The sequence below is a fragment of the Macaca thibetana genome, chromosome 4, assembly GCF_024542745.1.
Source record: "Macaca thibetana thibetana isolate TM-01 chromosome 4, ASM2454274v1, whole genome shotgun sequence".
NCBI lineage: Eukaryota > Metazoa > Chordata > Mammalia > Primates > Cercopithecidae > Macaca > Macaca thibetana.
Genome location: NC_065581.1, coordinates 161,196,856 through 161,217,536, shown reverse-complemented (window position 1 = coordinate 161,217,536; position 20,681 = coordinate 161,196,856). Strand labels below are relative to the sequence as shown.

Sequence of the window (20,681 nt, the reverse complement as noted above, 5' to 3'; positions counted from 1 at the left end):
TCCTCAATTTCATCCAATTTTAAGTGGCTTTCCTGAGTATAGAGAATCATCTTCTTCGATAATCTCACCAATTTTGGTATTTTAAAACAATTACACTTTAAATGTAAAAATCTTCTGGAAATGGAAAATTTTGAAGCTGTTTGAAAAATAATAAACCGCAATCAAGGAACAAAGAAATACCTTTAAAAATACGTAGTACATATTCTAAAGTTCATGTTGTGAGATGGATTACAAAAACAAGTGAGACTTATTAACATATATATTTCTGCCAAACAAAAGATATAATATTTCCACTGGATCTGTTAATTTATAAATAATTGGCAGGCTAAACTGTGTACTCCGAGACACAAGTGTGTGTGGAAATTGTGGCACATCGGGTCCTGATGACATGGTGAGACTCAAATAACAAGACTTTATGATAAATCATGTCCGTCAATGCTAAAGATAAAGACTTCTTCATATATGACAGAGAGCATACACACTTTTCTATGTGCGGTCAAGCCTTTTGTAACTTCAGCGTCATGACTAACCTAATTCTATAGCCCAGGAAGGCGAAACTAATAAAAATTAATCCAATTGAGGGTATGCACTTATAAGGCGATCTGAAGAGTACTTAACAATAGCGAATGTGAAGGACCCGCTTGTGTAGGTGGACCTAGAGACAAGCAGTGGACAGAACAGACAAGTCTCCTTCATGGGGATTCGAGTCTCAGGAGAAGGAAGCTACAGCTTGTTCTCTCTCCGTGGAAATATTAACTGACAAACTACCCATTAAAAGCACAGGCTATTTTCCATAAGTGGCATGAAAAGGCTTAAGCAGGAATGGGCCAAGGCAATTTGTCCTTTAAACTTCACAATTTGACAAAATGTCATCACTGAAACAATACTTATCTGAAATATGACGCCTTTGAGAAAAGTTTCTGTTTTTCTTTCTGCACCCTCTGGGAGAAAACGTCAGAGCCGGGCAGAGCTCTGGAAATGACACTGCTTTTGCTAAATGTTAGAAATGGCACTTGCCACTTCATTGACCCTGTTGGCATTTATTTACATCGTCGCATAAAAAAAATTGAAGGCACTATTAGGGCTAAAGTCTGACAATTCCTCAGAGTTGTACGTGTGTAATTGATGCTATGCAGTCAGTTCAGTTCCCAACTACTTAGCGATGAAGAGTTGGGTGAGAGGTGGGGAGGGGCTCAAGAGCACTTGACCTGTGTGTCCACCCTCCCTCCAGTGGCATCTGACCTGGCCAGCAGTGCTACCTGGGTGCCTGGACAGGCTCCCCCTCGGGTCAACACCTGCCAGCAGCTGAGAGCTGAGAAAAACAAGAAGGAATGTGAACACCATGGGCCTTGTGGACTTATAGCACCTTTGTTTTCTTTCCCTGTCTATCTTGGTCTGTGCCATTTTGCTTTCATAATTATTTTGGGTTTTTATTTTTAAAAATCTAAATATATTCACTCTTAATCGGAAAGGTTTATATGAGGTTATTTTATTTTCACCTCTGCAGTGCCCTTTCAGATTCTTTCGCATTGCTTTCTTTGCACACTGTATTTTAATTTAATTGAGTATGTGTAAAAGGAAGGTGAAGCTTGAAACGCTGGGTGTCAGAGAGACAGAGAGAATTATTGTGACCTGTCTCAACTGCATTTGCTCTGTTCCTTTTGTAAATGCCCTCATAAATACCAAAGACAATCTTGGTTTCAATGTTGTGTAAAAATAAAATGCCACACAAATTAGTTCTGTGAAATGAACAGAAGTGGGAAGGCTCATGTAGGGGATTAAATGTATTCAACAGGTGTTCCATGGGTGGTTCTAGTGTTTGGTCTTAAGGTCAGCCATTCCAGCAAAAGGCGAAAGGCCTGATTCAGGGGTTAATGAGACAATACTTGGCATATGCTCCTGAATGAAATTGAATGCCATTGTATTTTGGTATCTTATAAATGAAAGCATCATTTGGCATACTTTGTTTGAAATAAAAATCTCTCATCCCAACAATCCCCTGACCCCCAAAGATAACCATGACAGGTTCCTATTCATCCAATCTTTTTCCTATGCTGTTACTAGGATATACGTGTTTTTGTATGTCTATACACACATACAGACACACAGATCATCTGTCAGATAAAAGTAGACAGCTCATTTTGATCTGCAATGTGTAAGTGTTTGTTTGTATATGTGCATGTTTTATGTTACAATAAACTGTGCTCCTTTTTCCTAAGGCAGAACATAGGTATCATTTGATTAAAATGCTGCACGGTGGTCCATTCTCCCACAGATAAACACTTAGGCTATTCAGAAATTTTTACTATTTTAACATCTGTGTTGCTATTTCTTGTGGGATAGTTTCCTAGAAGTAGAGTTTAGGGGTTGAATGGTATACAGACTTAGCATTAAAAAAAAGCTAATTATCTTTTAAAAACATCATGCTTATTTGCCTTCTCATCAACTGTTAACAAGAATGTCCATTTCCTTGGAATTTCATAAAAACTGCAGGTTATATTTCATAGCAGTTTAAATTTACTATTAATGAGGTGCTCATTTCTTCATTGTTTTTGACTATGCTTCTTCTTTCCTGAATTGCTGTTTCTATTGAGTTGTGGGTCTTTTTCTTATAACTATTTAGGGGTCTTTCATAGGTCTGGGGCATTAAGCCTTTACTGTTGTAAGTGTTGAGATTATTCTGTTCCATTTGCCATTTGCTGTGCAGCTCTATATTGAGTTTTTTCACTGAATGTGAGTTTTAAGTTTATATGATATAGTCAGACCCATCAATCTTTTCCTTATACTTCCTAAAATCTGTTCTGTGGTTGAAAATGGCTTCCTCACTCTGAAATTATTTAACAAAATTTTATTTTCTTCTAGTACTTTTATAGATTTAATATTTTTACACTTAAATCTTTAAACATCCTTAAAAGTATTTGGGGAGTGCTATGAGACATACCTCCTGACTTTATTTTCTTCTAAATGGAGAAAAAATTAACTCAATTTCATTTATTGAATAATCTAGTCTTTCCTTACTGATTTAAAATATCACCTTTATTGAATTTCTAGATTCTCACATATACTTTTGGAGTTTTTTCTGAACTCTCTACTGTTTTCTTATGACTTATCCTTCCATTGCACAATTGCATTGCTTGGTTTGGAGTAGGGCAAATACTTTTCTCTACTTTTTCCTCTCTTATAATTCCAAATATTTCTTTGCTATTTTTTTCATGAGACTATAATTCATGAGATTATACATTTTGAAGGATGTGAAAGATGTTTTAAAAGTTTACATGATATCTATATATAGGGGATTATTTTTGACTGTCAGAATAACAGTTTTTCAAAATTTACAGCCATATTAATTACAGAGCCTTCATGAGGCAGTGCAAAGTGCACCCTCCAGCTGTACTGCCTCTCGAAGGTGCCAGTATGCAAGATGCCCTTGGCTTCCCCACTGGCGCCAAACTGCAGCCTCTTCCTTCCTTCGACTCTATGGCACTGCTCCACTGTTCTTGTGTGGGATCCCATTCCTGGGGAAAGCTGGACATTTCTTCATAGAATCAGAGGCTCTTTCCTAACCTCCTCAGCCTCTTTTCCAAAAAGTTCTTAAGAAAAATAAAATAAAACAAAACAAAATAAAATAAAATAAAATAAAATAATGTTATATTCCTACAGGATTTAAACTAGTTTATAAAATTAACTTTTGTTCACGTGCCCAAGGTCACATGGTTGGCTCCCGAATTTAGAAATTCAACTTAAGACCCAGTAGACAAGATCTTAGATAATTGATTATTTTTTTAAAGTCACATTCTATGTATTTTCCTAATTAAAAAAAAAAAAAACTTAGCAAAGGCCTACTCAAATTGTTCTGAAGTTGGCCTGTACTTCAAATCTCCCTTTTCCCCCAGCATCAATTTCTGCACAGCAAAGGAAACAACGGAGTGGAAAGGCCACCTATGCAATGGGAGAAAATATTTGCAAACCACATATCTGATCAGGAGTTAATTTCTAAAATATACAAAGAGCTCCTACAACTCACTAGTGAAAACTCCCAAATAACCCAATTAAAACATGCAAAGGACTGGAATAGACATTCCTCCAAAGAATACATACTGCTGCCACTATGGAAAGCAGCATGGAGATTCCTCAAAAAATTAAAATAGAATACCATATAAGTGGGCAATCTCACTGCTAGGTATATACCCAAAAGAATGGAAACTGTGATCTCGAAGAAATATCTGCACTCTCATGTTCCCTGCAGCATTCTTTGCAGTGGCCAAGATGTGCAAAGCAACCCAAATATCCACTGATGAATGAAATGTGGCATATGCATATTCTATAATATTATCCTGGCTTAAAAAAGAAGGAAATCCTACCATTTGTGACAACATGGACCGACCTGGAAGACATTATGCTAGGTGAAATAATCACAGAAGAAGAAATACTGAATGATTCCTCTTATATGGAGCATCTAAAAATAGTTGAAATATAGAAGTAGACAATAGAACGGTGGTTACCAGTGGATGGAGAGGGGGCATATGCAGAGTTGCTGTTCAACGGATTATCAAATTACAGTTACACAAGATAAGTAAGTTCCAGAGATCTCTTGTACAACATAGTACCTAGAGTTAACAATAAGGTACTGTGCACTTAAAATTCTGTTAAGAGGGTAGTAATATAGGAGTTATTAAGAAATAAGTTTTAGGCAGCTAGAAAGGGTGAGAGTTCTCGGTGGAGCTTTCCTTTAATCAAAAGCTATCCCCAAACCATTTCCTTTCTAACAGAAAGCAGCTTGAGAAACCAGGCTGGCAACATTGATATGCAAATGCCAGCGGCTAAAAACCAGGTCCACCGGACATGGCGGTTTCCGCCCTCTTCTCTTTGCCACCACATGTGCCAGTTGTCATGGCCGCCTCTAGATAATACCACGTGTGCAGGACATCATGGCGACCCGCATTTGCATATTAAAAGGCTAGGGTGGGAGGGCCAGGTTGGCTAGTGAATGACACACGCAGTCAAGCCAATCCCCTGGGCCCTATGCAAATCAGACACCGCCTCTTCCAGCCTCCAGGTATAACCCACTGTTGTTCCTTCGCACACGCGGTTTTTCTCCGTTTGGAGCCCAGCTCCCTCTATACTGGGGCACTGTTTTCTTCTTTCTTCTTTCTTGCCTGTTAACTCTCCGCTCCTTAAAACCACTCCACGAGAGTCCTTGTCGTTAACAGTATTGGCGTTAAACAAAGGACCCTGGTGTTTCTTCAGTCATCGGAGCCCTATCAGTCGTCTTATGTTAAGTTTTCTTACCTCACACAGACACACAAAAGGAAACTTTTGGAGATGATGGATATGTCTGTCACCTTGTTGTGGTGATGGTAACATGAGTGTATGTATTCCTCCAAACTCACCAAATTGTACACATTAATTATGTGTGGTTTTCATATACCAATTTGTCTTAGTCCATTTGTGTTGCTGTAAAATAATACCTGAGGTTGGGTAATTTATGAAGAACAGGAGTTTTTTTGGCTTCCGATTCTGCAGGCTATACAGGAAGCGTGGCACCAGTGTCTACTTCCGGGGCTGCGTCTGCTCACAGCGGAAGACGAAGGGGAGCTATTGTGAAGGGATCATGTGGCAAGAGAGGAAGCGAGAGAGCAAGGGGGAGGTGCCAGGCTGTTTTTAACAAACAGGTCTTGTGGGAACAGTAGGGTGAGAACTCACCCATTACCATGGGGAGGGCACCAAGCCATTCATGAGGGATCTGCCTGTACCACCCGAACACCACCCAGTAGGCTCACCTCTAACACTGGGGATCAAATTTCAACGTGAGATTCGGAGGGGTCACACAAACCAACTATAGCACAATTACACCTCAGTAAAAAATAGAACAAATAGAAAAGTGTGTGTGTGTGTTTAAATGTGGTAAAGCAGAATGAAGGTGGACAAACACATGAGAACTCAGAAATCTATCAAGTCAAAGAACTTGTGAATTTGTCTATTTTTTTCTCAAGATATTATCTAAACAATATGAATGTACTTATACTAGAAATTTTTCTACTCTTCTCAGTGGAACTAGAGACCAATGTAAATGCCCAAAGTAGGTATCTAATAGTGTGGAAATCACCGTTAGCAGAAAATGACCATTAATAAGGCGCTCTCTTTTCCTTCCAAAAAATCCTCTGCATGTATAGATTAGCAACAAAAGAAAATAAAAAAGAGAGAAAAAAAGATCACCAGCTGGGCGCGGTGGCTCACGCCTGTAATCCCAGCACTCTGGGGAGGCCAAGGTGGGCAGATCACGAGGTCAGGAGATCAAGACCATCTTGGCTAACACAGTGAAACCTCGTCTCTACTAAAAATACAAAAAATTAGCTGGGCATGGTGGTGGGTGCCTGTAGTCCCAGCTACTTGGGAGGCTGAGGCAGGAGAATGGCATGAACCCAGGAGGTGGGGCTTGCAATGAGCTGAAATCGTGCCACTGCACTCCAGCTTGGGTGACAGAAGGAGACTCTGTCTCAAAAAAAAAAAAAAAAAAAAAAAAAAAAAAAAAAAAAAAAAAAGATCACCAAGAAGGATGAAATGAATGCTCAATAAATTTAAAATAAACTTAGGAAAATGAGCTCCTGATGGGTCCGTTTTATGACTGAGAAGTGATGTGAAATTCACATACTAGGTGTACTTCAGAGCAGAGCGGCCGCAGCAGTCTTGGATCGGCTGGAAGTGACAATTGTTAAGAGTGATCGCAAACCTACAAGATGAGCCAAAGAGAGTGAGTCCATGACTGTGCATCACAGAAGCCCCAAAGTAGACAGATAATCCATCAAATAGAAATGACACAGACTAATTTGTAAGCAAAAGGATTTGTAATATTTAGCAAAAAGGTAAGGGTACTCCATAGCACTAAAATATAAGGCAATTGCATTGACAGTCCTGCTTGAGGAATGAAAAGGAAAGAGAAGAATAAACTGTGTATAATGCTTTATGGTTTATAAGGTCCTTTATAATATTTGTTCTTCACAACAAAATAATGATCACTTCTATTTTTTGATGAATAAATTGAGGTTTGATGAGGTTAAATATGTGACCCTCAAACCACATTTCAGGCATTCATTCACAACAAAAATATCTACTGAATTAACTGTAGCTATTTCTTAAATTTGTAGTGATGTTTTTATGTTATGACTTTGACCATAGAAAATGGAAGACTATACCTAATAGCTCTTGAATTTAGAACAGCTCCTATTTTTTTCTTTAAGCAACATTTTGCTCTTAAAGTCTTATGGTCAGATGCTTCCTGGCATTTGGCTGGAAGAATGTATAGCTAGGGTCTAGTGAGGTATGGTATTGTTCCCTTGAAAAGGGCCTGGGTCTAGCTTACTCCCCCAGCTGACAAGGATCATTTGAGCTCCTTCATGACCAGAACTCATCCAGGGATGCGACAGAGACTAAATCAAACTCTTCAGTTGCAGAATTCTTTGACTAAAAGGAGTATTATACAGAAGTCCACAGTATGTTTAAAGACAACAACAACAGCAAAAACAAAAACAAAAGTAGAACTACTTTTGCTGATGAGGAGAAAGTAGACGCAGAATTCTGACTTGCAGATAGTAGGCGCTCAAACGTTGAATAAGTGAACGTCTGTATCTCTGCAGTAACCTCTTGGCTGACTGTGGATTAACCCATCTCATGTCCCATGGGTCCAGGCTGCCCTCTGTGCAGTGTGGCTGTCTGGTCTCAGGGCCCTCAAACTCCAATAGGATCATTGGGGAGCTAAAATGCCTCACCCCAACAGCACCCCTAAAGGTGGGCATTTCACACACTAAGGACAGAGTAGCTAAGAACATGTAACCATGACCGTTTATTCACGGGGGCAGATGTGCAGTGGAAACAAGGGAGATCCTTTAAGACTTGTGGTGTGACACAGCTGATGCTTCTGGAAGACCAGGGGGAGTTACAGCAGAACAGAACTTCTTTTCAAAAATAGTTGAATACTAGGTCAGTATTCAAGTGATCCACTCTAGCTTTCCCTCTTATCTTATTTCGCATAATTCATCCTAGAGCCACACAAAACACAGCCTTTCCCCCTAAATCTCTACCTACTCTGAAACAACTTCAAATCACATTTCTATTATAAAAAAGGAATGTATTATTTTTCTCTTGCTATGAATGGGAAAACTAATACTCTACAAAATGTGTCTTAGAAAGGAGGCCAGAGGCTGAACTGACACCAGAAATGATGAACATTTGGTCTTTCAAATGTGGAAATAGAGAATGAAAAGTGCCAGATATTTGATTTGAACAATAAGCCCCAAAATGTAATCCTGACATTTAAAGCTATAAAACAAACAAACAACAACGACAACAAAAATACATAAAATGATGTTGAAATTAAGAGAGAAACTTTTTGGGGGGATTGTTTTCTCAGCACTTTTCTTGCCTTGACCCTGCTAGTCTCACTATTAAGATGTTACAAGAAGTGGTTTTTATGCAACATTAAATTGTCCTAACCATCTTCAACAACTCGTCTCAATACAAGATGCATAAACAAAAAGCACAGCTTACGATCTGTCTATATCTGGTCAGATTTATGAAGTTTGCAAAATACATAACACTTGGAGTCTCCGTCATCCCAAGATGGGTGTAGCTGAGTAAGTCTTGCAAGACGTCGAGCTGCTCTGAGCAATCTCTGCTGGGGCTTCTTCTCTCCCTTCCAAAGACAGTTTGCTTAGAGCCACTGGGCACCAACCACTTGATCATCATGCCAGGAAAAGTCAATTTCTTTACTATTTACATCACACTCACTGGGTGCCAGGTGGTGTCCTGAATGCTTTGCTAACATTGACTCAATCCTTGAAACAAACCTATGAGGTAAGCACTATTAATATCCAACTTTCACAGACGAGAACATGGTGGTACAGAGGAGTTAGGCAGCGTGCTCGCATATCTCATGGCTGTGAAGAGCTGCGGCCTGTGTTGGGCCCCAGGAGTCTGGGTATAGAGCTGGAATCTGCAGTTGTCCCCTCTGTGGCCCTCGCAGTTAAATGACAGCAATGAGCATCTCTGAGAGCATGGCAGATGGCCCTGGGATCTGCATACGGTGGGACTGTCGTGGATGTATTTTCTTGCTCATGCCTGAAAGGGCCCCTTGAAGGCTTTGGTTAAGTAGAGTCCACTCTGGCTGAGCTCTCTTAGAAGGTGACCTAGACCTGGACTTTCTGAACTTTTTCAAGTAAAGAACAGGAGTGGGTCACTGAAAATATCCTAAAGCTTTATCTGTTCTGTTTTTAGAGTTTTTCTGAGTCTCTTTGCAAGGGTCACTTCCCCACATGTCCGAGAAGGAAAGAGGAGGTGGGAGGAGAGAAATAGAGAATCAGAATCTGCCCTTGAACGAAACACTATTTGAAGCATTAAATCCCTAAGAGAATGCAACCCTTCGAGGCAGATTGAATATGGAACTTCTGTTACCTTATTAAGTCAAACCGGTTAGAAACCAGATGTCTCCTAAAAAACGGAACATATTTGTTTACAAACATACATAGTAAGTGACAAGATGTATGGAAAATAAATATGACACTCTGAATATTTAAAACGAGTTCTTCTTTACTAAGTTAGCAAGTGACATAGGTAAGGTCGGATCAGCCTAACATCAATAACAATTTTCCTTTAACGGACCCAGAAATGGGGATCTGTAGATAAAATACATTGGCTATGCAGTAGTAACCTTGCTTAAAAAATATGTTTTTGTGTTTAATTAGCAATGTTCTATCACACCTTAAAGAATGGGTCCTCACTTCTCTCAAACATTCCCTTCCACACGCCCTGGGTGAGGAGACATGGAATCAGTGACTCAAAGGACAAGTGGCACCATTGCCACCATCACTCCGGAGGTGAATTGATGCAAAAATAAGACAGATCAGAAGCGGGTGATACGCTGCTATTCATACACCCGTTCATCCGAGAATCGAATGCCTCTCTCCAGACGTCACCCCTAATGGGTAGGTAGGTGGCAAGTATTATTTTCCTCTCCCTTGTGCAGTGTATAAATACCTTGGCAGTCCGTGTGCTCTGAGTAAATAATTACTGTTTTCACCTCTGTTTTTCCCCTAATGCACAGAGACTGTACATATAATGCCACATAATGAATTACTGACGGAGTCAATAGCAGATTCGAGACTTTCTATGTCCCAGTTAAGACGGAATGCTTAAGTCAGCCTTCATCACTCTTACGGGCTCAGTTCTCTTAAACCTCAACCTAATTTTAAGGTCAGCCATGTTGTCAATTCTCTGCCTGTACATTAGGTGAGTAAGACAATAAGCATGAACATCAACACATTGTCACATCCGTGATCTTGCTTTCCTCTACCCAGCTGAACAATTTCAAAGTTTGATTATCTAATCTCCATGTAGTGACCTTGCCTCCCTTTTTAATTAGAAACCTGTTTTTTTTTTTTTTGAGACAGAGTCTCGTTCTTGTTGCCCAGGCTGGAGTGCAGTGTTGCAATTTGGCTCACTGCAACCTCCGCCTCCCAGGTTCAAGCAATTCTCCTGCCTCAGCTTCCCAAGTAGCTGCGATTACAGGTTCCTGCCACCACGCACAGCTATAGATGGGGTTTCACCATGTTGGCCAGGCTGGTCTCCAACTCCTGACCTCAAGTGATCTGCCCACCTCGGCCTCCCAAAGTGCTGGGATTACAGGCATGAGCTACTGGGCCTGGCCAGAAATTTTCTTTTGCAATCTCAAAACCTCCACTCCTTTCACGACCTTTCTGATTTCCTGGGAGCCCTCACCACCAGACCCCTTAGTGCTGGGGTAGGAAACTTCCCCAGTGGCTGGAACCAGGCAGCCTCAGTCTCTAGGTTGCCCCTGCCCTTGAGCAGCGAGCTGAAGCCACAGCACAGGTGCCACTCAGTAATTCTGTACCTGTTGCTGGCACCAAGAAGGGTTCCACGTTCACAAGTGTGACTGGGAGTTCCACTGTGATGCTCTTTCCTAGACCGTTTTCAGGGACCCTGAAGGGTAACACTAGTCAGTGTGGGATGAGAGTTCCCTGAATTCATCCTCCTTTTATCCGAGTTCTGATTTTCCACTTTCCTGGCTCCACCTGGGCATGCCCACCCAGCTTTTGGATGAAACTCTTCCTCCAAGGGTGACAGGGAGTGGAGAAATGACGCCGGCCACGGGGCAGGCATGGAGAGCCTGCCCTTCCCACTTGCTTCTGTGAGTGCTCGCCTGGGGATCCCTGCAGCACCTCCGACTCACCACGTCCAGGACTCCATGTGCACCTGCAACTCCTGTGTTCTCCGGTGCTGAAAATGGCATCACCATCCTAACACCCAAGCTTCTCAGTCATTTTTGAATCATCTTCTCTGCAGCCCACATTTAATGAACTCTTCAGTCTTGCTGGTTTTAAAGTGCCATCTCTTAGGCTTTTTCCTCCTCTCCATTATCCTGGTGCAAACCTTAAGAATGGCCCTTGAGCCTCTGACCTAAGGCCTAGAAATAAGGCCATGAGCATACATCTACACTCACTTGTTTCTTTCAAAAGACCTTTGCTAAGCCATGCCTAACATTTTCATTTCCATCATACCTGGACTGCTGTCGCTGGTCTCTGCAACCAAGAGCGCTCTGTACATGCTGTGTTGTTCTGACTCTCTCAATCACTCCAAATATATAGAAGTCTCACTTCCACTCCGACACAACCCCCTCAATTGATACGGTTTGGACCTATTTCTCTGCCCAAATCTCACATTGAATTGTGGTCCCCAGTGTTGGAGGTGGGGCCTGGTGGGAGGTGTTTGGATCATGGCTGTGGATTTCCCCCTCAGTACTGTCCTTGCGATAGTGTGTGAGTTCATCTGAGATCTGGTCATTAATAGAGCGTAGTATCTGCCCCCCGAATCTCGCTCCTGCTCCAGCCATGTAACATGGGCCTGCTTTTCCTTCGCCTTTTGCCACGATTGTTAAGTTTCCTTAGGCAGAAGCCGCTATTCTTGTACAGCCTGCAGAACCGAGAGCTCAACAAACCTCGTTTCTTTATAAATTACACAGTCTCAGGTATTTCCTTATACTAGTGCAAGAATGCACTAATGCACCCATCAGGAAGTTTCCCTGTCCTCTAGAAGTGTAACTGTATCTCAGATTGGGAGGGCGAGCAGGGATTAAGGTCCTGTAGGCCCCAAATGCTCACAGGCATGAATAGCTTTTCTTCCAGCATTGGAATAGATGCAGCAGCTGAAGTGGCTGGCTTCTGTTAGGGCATGGTTGCACTGGGGGCCATGACGTAATTTCTAAACTTCAGAGGCGGGCAAGGAACTGAAACTGACAGAGGAATTCAGGATTCGTATGATTGATCTCATGGTCTCTCCAGTATAGACCCAAGAGTAGCGTGGAATGTGGAGTGGGCGGAAGGGGGCCTGGCCTGCTCTCTGGACCTGGTTGGATTTGAATAAATTACAGTAGAAGTGTGGTGACTTCACAGTGCAATTGCAGCCTCGTCCCCATTGTTTTTATTTTCAACTCAAGTCCATCAAATCAGTTTGCATCCTTCAAGTGTGGCCCTGTTGTTTCCTTCCTCGTGTATAATCTTTCACGCAAACTATCCCTTAGGGTAGGGGCGTGGGGGAACTATAGACTAATTCCCCTCATTAATTTTATATGCATCCACTGCAGGAAAAATCAATTTAGATCCATCACTCTTAGGATGCTTTTCTGATTAAGTAAGAAACATTTACCATCTACACAGCATATAAAGCTTTACCACTGGACAATTTTAATGCAAATTAAAGCATAAAGTGTCTCTCTGTTTTTTCCAAGATCCAGACTGGTCCCCTAGAAAGCCTTCCCTGATGGCCCCAGATAAAGTGAGTCATCCCCTTTACTCAGTCCCACCCCACAGAATCCAGCCCAGTATAATAAGGTCACAGCCTATATCGTCTTTATTCATGTTTCTCTGGAACTCAGCATGCAGTAGGTATTCATTAAGTATTGATTTTATGAGATTCAAGGTTTCTATTTGTACATAAGAGATTTGGTTAGCTAACTAACAATTTCAATGGTTGATTACAATCCTAAATTGTCCATATCACTGGGAAATCATTGACACATTTTTAAAGAAGCTTTTATTTCCAGCTTTGTTGAGATATAATTGACAAATAAAAATTGTATATACTTAAGGTGTACACATGATGTTTTGATACATGAATACATTGTGAAATGATTATCATAATCAAGTGAATTAGCATATCCATCACTTCACATCATTACCATGTTTTTTTTTTTTTTTGGTGCTGAGAACACTTGATATCTACTCTCAGGAAATTTCTAGTATGCAATAGAGTATAATTAACTGTAGTCACCATGCTGTACCTTAGCTCTCCAGAATTTATTCATCTTATAATGGAAACTTCGTACCTTTTATCCAACATCTCCCTGTTTCTCCCACCCCACAGCCCCCGGCAAGCACCATTCCATTCTCTGCTTCTTTAAGTTTGACTATTTTAAATCATCATATAAGTGAGATCATGTAATATTTTTCTTTCTGTGTCTGGCTTATTTTACTTAGTATAACGTGCTCCAGGTTCATTCGTGACACTCCAAATAGGATTTCCTTTTTTTCTAAGACTGAATAACATGCATATATATGCATGTTAGAATTCAGTCTTCATTCTTAGTCTTCATCTCTGCAGTGAATTGATTTGCTTCTCATTCCTTTTTGTATGTATTCTATAGCTATTTTCTTTGTGGTCACCCTAAGGATTACATTTAATATTGTAATGTTATAAAACTCCAAGTTGAATTGATACTAACTTAACTTCAAGAACACACACACACGAAATGCTCCTATGCAACTGCACCCTCACCCTTTTCAGGTTTTGTTGTTGTTGTTGTTTTTGAGACAGAGTCTCAGTTCTGTCACCCAGGCTGAGGTGCAGTGGCACAATCTCAACTCACTGAAACCATCACCTCCCAGGTTCAAGCAATTCTTGTGCCTCAGTCACCCAAGTAGCTGGGATTACAGGGGCATACCACCATGCCCAGCTAGTTTTTATATTTTTAGTAGAGACAGGGTTTTTTCAGGCTGGTCTCAAACTCCCGGCCTCAAATGATCTGCTTACCTTGGCCTCCCAAAATGTTGGGATCAGTTATTGATGTTACAAAATTACATCTTAATACATTGTATGTCCAGAAACATGAACTTGTATTTTTAATGCATTAATAGGTTAAATAATGTAGAAAACAAAATGTGGAGTTACAAACCAAAGTAAAATAATACTAGTTTCTATAATTGCGCATGTATTTACTTTTACCGAGACCTTTATTTCTACACATGGCTTCAAGTTCCCTTCTTGTCATTTCAATCTGTGGGACTCCTTTTAGTGTTTTCTACAGGGTGGGTCTAGCAGTAGCAAACTCCCTTGGCTTTTGCTTGCCTGGGAATATCTTAATTTCCCCTTTGCTTTTGATATACAGTTTTGCTGGATATTGGATTGTTGGTTGACAGGTTTTCTTTTTTTTTTTCTTGCTAAATACATCAGCCCATTGTCTTCTGGTCTCCATAGTTTCTGATGAGAAGTCAGTTGTTAATCTTTGGAGTATTCTGTATACATGATGAGTCCTTTTTCTCTCACTGCTTTCAAGATTGTTTGTCTTTTGACAGTTTGATTATAATATCTCTCAGTGTGGTTCTCTTTGAGTTCATCCTACTTAGAATTTGTTGAGCTTCTTGGATGTTTACATTCATGGCTTTCATCGTATTTGGAAAGTTTTCGGTCATTATTTCTTTGAATAACCTCTCTACCCGTTTCTCTCTCTCTTCTCCTCAGAATCCCACAATGAATATGCTGGTCCACTTTATGATGTTCCCCAGATCCCTCAGGCTTTGTTAACTTTTTCAAAAGAAAAATCTTTTTTCTTTCTGTTCTTCAGATTATGTAATTTATTGTGTTATCTTTAAGTTCATGGATGATGTTTCTGTCCACTCAAATCTACTTTTGAATCCTTCTGGTAAATTTTTCCTTTTAGTTACTGTCCTTTTTAGTTCCAGTACTGAAGCTGGTTTCTTTTTAGACTTTTTAATCTTTTTATTGGTATCTTCATTTTGTTCATACATTGTTTTCTTGACTTCCTCCCCATGTTCTTTTAGTTCTTTGAGCATCTTTAAGATAGTTGTTTTTAAAATCTTTGTCTAGCAGTGTCTACTATCTGTTGTTTCTTAGGGACAGTTTCCATTGATTTATTTTTTACTTTGAATGCACGATACTTTCCTGTTTTTTTTTTATGCCTTGTGATTTTTGTTGAAAACTGGATATTTGATCTAATAACATAGTAACACTGGAAATCAAATGCCTCACTTCCCCAGGTTTTTCTAAAAAAAAAAAATTGGTCTCCATTGTATCTGTGCTGGTGACCAGCCTGAGATGTAAACCTAAGGTCTTCTCAGGTCTTCTTTAAGCCTGTGCCTTTCCTTGGGCATGCATAGTGACTTTCTAGATGCCTTTGTATATGTGATTGCTTTTAAATGTCTGGTTTCCAAAAGAAGCAAAAGAAAAAAATGAGGGGGAAGGAGAAAAGAAGAAAAAGGGGGCTGCTGGCCATATAAATTCCCTGGAAATTGCTTCAACCAGAGGGGGAGGGGCTTGCAAAAAATGAGAGAGGGATGCAGCAATAGTTGCCCCCTCTGTGTTTGCAGCTCCACATTCAGAAGCAGCAATCAGAACACAGGGCCCCAAGTTTTGGAGGAAAGGGTCCTTTTCACCAACCCTGGCTCCCACAAGCTTGTGCAAGCTACTCTAGGAACAGGTATACAGCTCCCTGCCATAGGACTGGGGGATGAGTAGCTGCCACCTTGCTACCAGCTTATATGACTGAAATTAACCACAATTTACCTTCTTTTTTTTTTTGAGATGGAGTCTCGCTCTGTCCCCCAGGCTCGAGTGCAGTGGTGCGATCTCGGCTCACTGAAAGCTCTGCTTCCTGGGTTCATGCCATTCTCCTGCCTCAGCCTCCCAAGTAGCTGGGACTACAGGTGCCCACCACCGCGCCCGGCTAGTTTTTTGTATGTTTACTAGAGACGGGGTTTCACTGTGTTAGCCAGGATGGTCTCAATATCCTGACCTCATGATCTGCCCGCCTCGGCCTCCCAAAGTGCTGGGATTACAGCCGTAAGCCATGGCGCCTGGCCCACCATTTACCTTCTAAGCCTTTCTGTGAATGTTTCACTCCTTAGAATAGATGCCAGACTTCAAAAAAAGTTCCATCAGACAGATTCTGTCAGTGCAATTGTTGTCTATGTAGGGAGACAGATGCCTGGTGCTTTTTACTCCACCATCTTCCCAGAATCCTTTCCCTCAATGCCTTCCTTTTAAAACTTCCTCAATGAATTTAATAATTTGATACAGTGTCACTTAAATAAAGCAAAGCAAGTGAAAACCTAGATTATCAGAAAATAAAATTTGGGTGTAAGAATTCCCTTAAAATTCAGAATATGATTAATTTCTTAAAATGAGTGCCCCTCGGGCATTCAAATATATGATTCAATTTGTTAAAATTTGATTTACACACTATGTGCCAGGAACATGTTTATTAGATAAACCGAGATACACCCAAGCTTGCAAGCACGTCCCTCAAAGGAAATCAGTTAATACCCTTAGAATAAAAATAGAAAAGAGTGAGAGCAATGCTTAGCATGAAATCTCACAGATTATTTCACAGAAACACAGGTGTTACAGTGAAGAATACAGAATCACAGAAATGTTCTATAACAATGACACATTAAGAAAACCATCAGCTCTCTAACACTGACCACAAGTGGGTTTCAAAGGAGGGGGCTAAAAGCAAAACAAAACAAAATAACCTCCTTCAATGTACTTAATTAGGCACTTCAAAACCAGAGCAGAAAGCGTCCTATCAGTTCTAAGTTTATGCAGTTATCAAGTTTGAAGGTTGAATATTATTTTGCTCCAGGCAGTTCAACTAGCTGTGTGGATGTTGTTTGTATAAATGCCTCATTATGCATAAAAGTGGCAGAAACACCCTGCGCTTACCTTGCATTTCTGTAAAGGAACTGATTATCGATAGCATCTACTTTAATGTTCCCCACCTTCTGGTATGGAAATCTCATGGATTTTGCCAGTGTTTACTAGGGGATCGTAAAATCCAGAAATTATTGATTCCACAGCTCAGGTATGAGTTGGTGTCAGGCGATTGGGATTAACTACAGTGTGGGAGGGAGGGAATCCTGGGGTTATCTGCAGTGGAACCCAGCTCTTTCTGTCCCTGGGCAGGTTCCGGAGGAAAAGACTCTGCACAAAGTGGGTGGTGAGAAGAAATAGGAATGAATTGCTTGACTATAAATGACAACATGCACTGAGGTTGAAGGAAAGAAAAACAGATGTGAGAAGGGGAAGGAGAATCTGCATCACAGAATGTCTGGCAGGAAGAAGGAGGAGCATATCTGGACTTGACACATGTGGATTTGAGGACATGTGAGTATTTCTCCTTCCTACTTGCTAGATGAGGAAATACATAGACAGACTGAATGACTGGCCTGCGGTCATGCAAGCTATTAAGATAGCAGTAACTGATCCCGTGTCTCTTCATCAGCTATACCATGGCCCTTTCAAGAGGCGATGTTTGCTTCCTTTACTTTGCTTCAGTTAGCTGGTTTCCTGCCAACACAACACGTTGAGGGGCTGAGCATCAAAGTGCTGCCACAGTGACAGCCCAGGGGCTGTTAGAGGAAGGTGAAGGTGTACAAAATGAATGTTTTGTATCCACCCTCCCTCGCCATGGTATTCTGACTCTGCAAGGGGCTCTGTGGTGAAGACAGCAATGTGACCACTGGGAGTCTCAGACAAGAACGAAGCAAATTGAGCTGTGCTCTCCTGCCTGGCATGAGGCTTGTTCAGATACTGCAGATAAAGGCACTTAGCGCAGTGCCTCATGTGGAGGGGATGCAGAGTGACCGCTGGCTGCGATCACCATCATCATTGTCACTGGCACTTTGAACTCCAGTGAGTGTAATTATATATATTTGTGCTTTTGTTAATTTACATTCACGATTCTGTATTTGGCGCTTAGCACAGTGGTTGGCACATACAAAATATTCAGTAAAAATAATGAAATGAATGAATGAATGAATGGTTTTTTTCTATGGGCATGTGTGTCAGAAGAGGTGGGACAACCCCATCTGCACCAGGTACCAGGAAGCGAACTCTTCCCAGACTGGCGTCATGAATCTGCACAAGGTGAAACAGTGGCATAGCGGCCTTCGGGAGACATTGCCGTGTTTTCCTCTGCCCTTTCTCAGTCGGAATCTGTGAAGACGAACTACCTCTTCTTTCCCCTGGATTTCTATCCATAAATGTATCTTTGCGCAATTGCTACCAGCATATAACATCTCCACACTAGAAATCTCAGCGGTCAAGTTCTAGAAATCTCTGTGGTTAAGCTCTGTCTTGTGACTTTCCTGCCATCTCCTTGAAACTGATATTTATCATTCATTTCTCTCTAATCAACCAGTTATATACTTGAGTTTGCATATCAAGTCCCAATCTCCTTCTCAATTTCACTGTGGAGGAGGCAAATTCTTCATGAACAGGCTCTATAGTACCACAGAAAGAGTCATTATGTACATTCTTAACAAAGTGAAGAATTTTTTAAAAAGTAGAAATCCCTGCTTGTTTACTCCCAATATTCAGTCAATTGGCAGGTTTTCTGTTTCTTCTTTTATAAAAGTGTCATTTGTCCCATGAGCGTATGTGCTGAGCCTTCAAAGCATTGAGGGGAGGAGGTGCTTAGGAAGTTGATTTTTCTCTTTCCTACTAAAATGCCCTACCTACTAAAATGCCTGAGATAGGACTCAGATAATGTTAAGAGATTATAAAGATAGAAATATTTCAAAAGGAAGAAAGAAAAACCACAAACTACGACTACAATTTTGTCCAGCCTTCTTTTAGAATGGTGACTACCTGTTCCTAGAATTGCAGAGAGGTTTTTCAAATTGAGATGAGACAACAGATGTAATTTTTGCTGCATGGAGAACAAGGAAGAATTTGCTATCATAGACAAGGTGTGATAGTGATGCTCTGAACTCACTGTCACAGCATATTAGGGACAGCTGGCAACAGGGGGTGGGCACACAGTTGCAAACGAACAAGTAATAAGATTGATAAATGATTGACTTTTGGGGTGCAAGGGAAAGAAATTATTGAAAGACTGCACCATTGGATTCTTTGTAAAAGTTGTCTGGTGGAGAAACCTTACTTTCAATCACAAGTTTTATTTGCCAATATCAAACATGACACTGAATCCTGCTAGCTGCGCTACACCCTGTCCAATAAAATGACAAGAAGCAAAAGAGCAGAAAACAATCAAGATGTCAGCATGCCTACTGGAGGGTTGACGCAGTCTTCTGCCAAGGTGATACTTTGCTTTCATGCCAAAACAGTGATCTAAAGTTTTATCCTGAAGAAACAAGAGACTTCATGGGCTTCCATAGATTTCTTGGTGAATATTATTCTTGTGCATCCTGTTCTTTGATGTATTGATTTTGATCAATACATCAAAATCAGGTACAAGGCAGACCTTTTCTTTGTTGGATTCCAAATGTACAAGAGATCTACATTTCCTGTATTTGTATGGACAGTGTTATTAGTCAGTTCTCACATTGCTATAGGTTGGCGCAAAAACTTAATATAAAGAACTACCTGAGACTGTGTGATTTGTAAAGAAAAGAGGTTCAGCCAGGCACAGTGGCTCACGCCTGTAATCCCAGCACTTTGGGAGGTCGAGGTGTGTGGATCACTTGAGGCCAGGATTTCGAGACCAACATGGTGAAATCCTGTGTCTACTAAAAAAAAAAAAAAAAAAAAAAAAATTAACTGGGCATGGTGGCACATGCCTGTGGTCCCAGCTACTCAGGGACTGAGGCCTGAGATTGCTTGAATATGGAAGGCAGAGGCTGCAGTGTGAGGAGACTGCACCACTGCGCTCCAGCCTGGGCAACAGAGAAACACTGTCAAAAAAAAAAAAAAAAAAAAAGGAGAGAGAAGAGGTTTAATTGACTCACGGTTCCACAGGCTGTACAGAGAGCCTGGCTGGGGAGGCCTCAGGAAACTTATAATGGTAGAAGGCAAAGGGCAAGCAGACCCTTTCTACATGGTTGGAGCAGGAGGAAGAGAGCAAAGCGGGAGGTGCTACACATTGTCAAACCATCAGAACGTGTGAGCGTTCACTCACCATCATGAAAACAGAAAGGGGGAAATCTACCCCAATGATCCAATCACCTCCCACCTGTCCCCTCTTCCAACATGGCTGGTTACCATTTGACATGAGATTTGGGTAGGGACACAAAGCCGAACCCCATCAGACGGCTTCGGCCTCAAATAGCATCCCTTACGTCAAACCTAGAACTTAGATAGCAGAGGATTATTAACAGTTATTAATTTACACATTCAGAGGAAAGCAGGATTCCTATACATCTAGGCTATAAAATAACTTGAAATGCAAACTTGTATAAGAAGAAACAACCAAATTTCAAACAACATGTTAGGATTTTGGAGAAATTTATAGAGCAAGAGAAACAAAGAGAAACGAAGCATGGCAAATAAATATTGTGTAGAAATTTCAGCGTTAGGATATAATCAAGATTGAGTCTTTGTACATTTGGAATCCAACAAACAAAAGGTCTGCCTTGTAC

General features: G+C 40.8%; 1 protein-coding gene and 1 long non-coding RNA gene across 3 annotated transcripts in view; both read right to left on the bottom strand.

Moving 5' to 3' along the window:
• Window positions 1–20,681, bottom strand: part of PACRG (parkin coregulated) — a 584,691-nt gene that overhangs the window by 191,755 nt on the left and 372,255 nt on the right. The gene's annotated exons all lie outside the window — the stretch shown is intronic.
• LOC126953713 (uncharacterized) overlaps window positions 1–20,681 on the bottom strand; it is a 43,142-nt gene that overhangs the window by 14,412 nt on the left and 8,049 nt on the right. The window contains exon 2 of the long non-coding RNA XR_007725320.1: window positions 1–20,681. This exon is cut by the window's left edge and continues 14,412 nt beyond it. This is a non-coding gene — a long non-coding RNA (uncharacterized LOC126953713).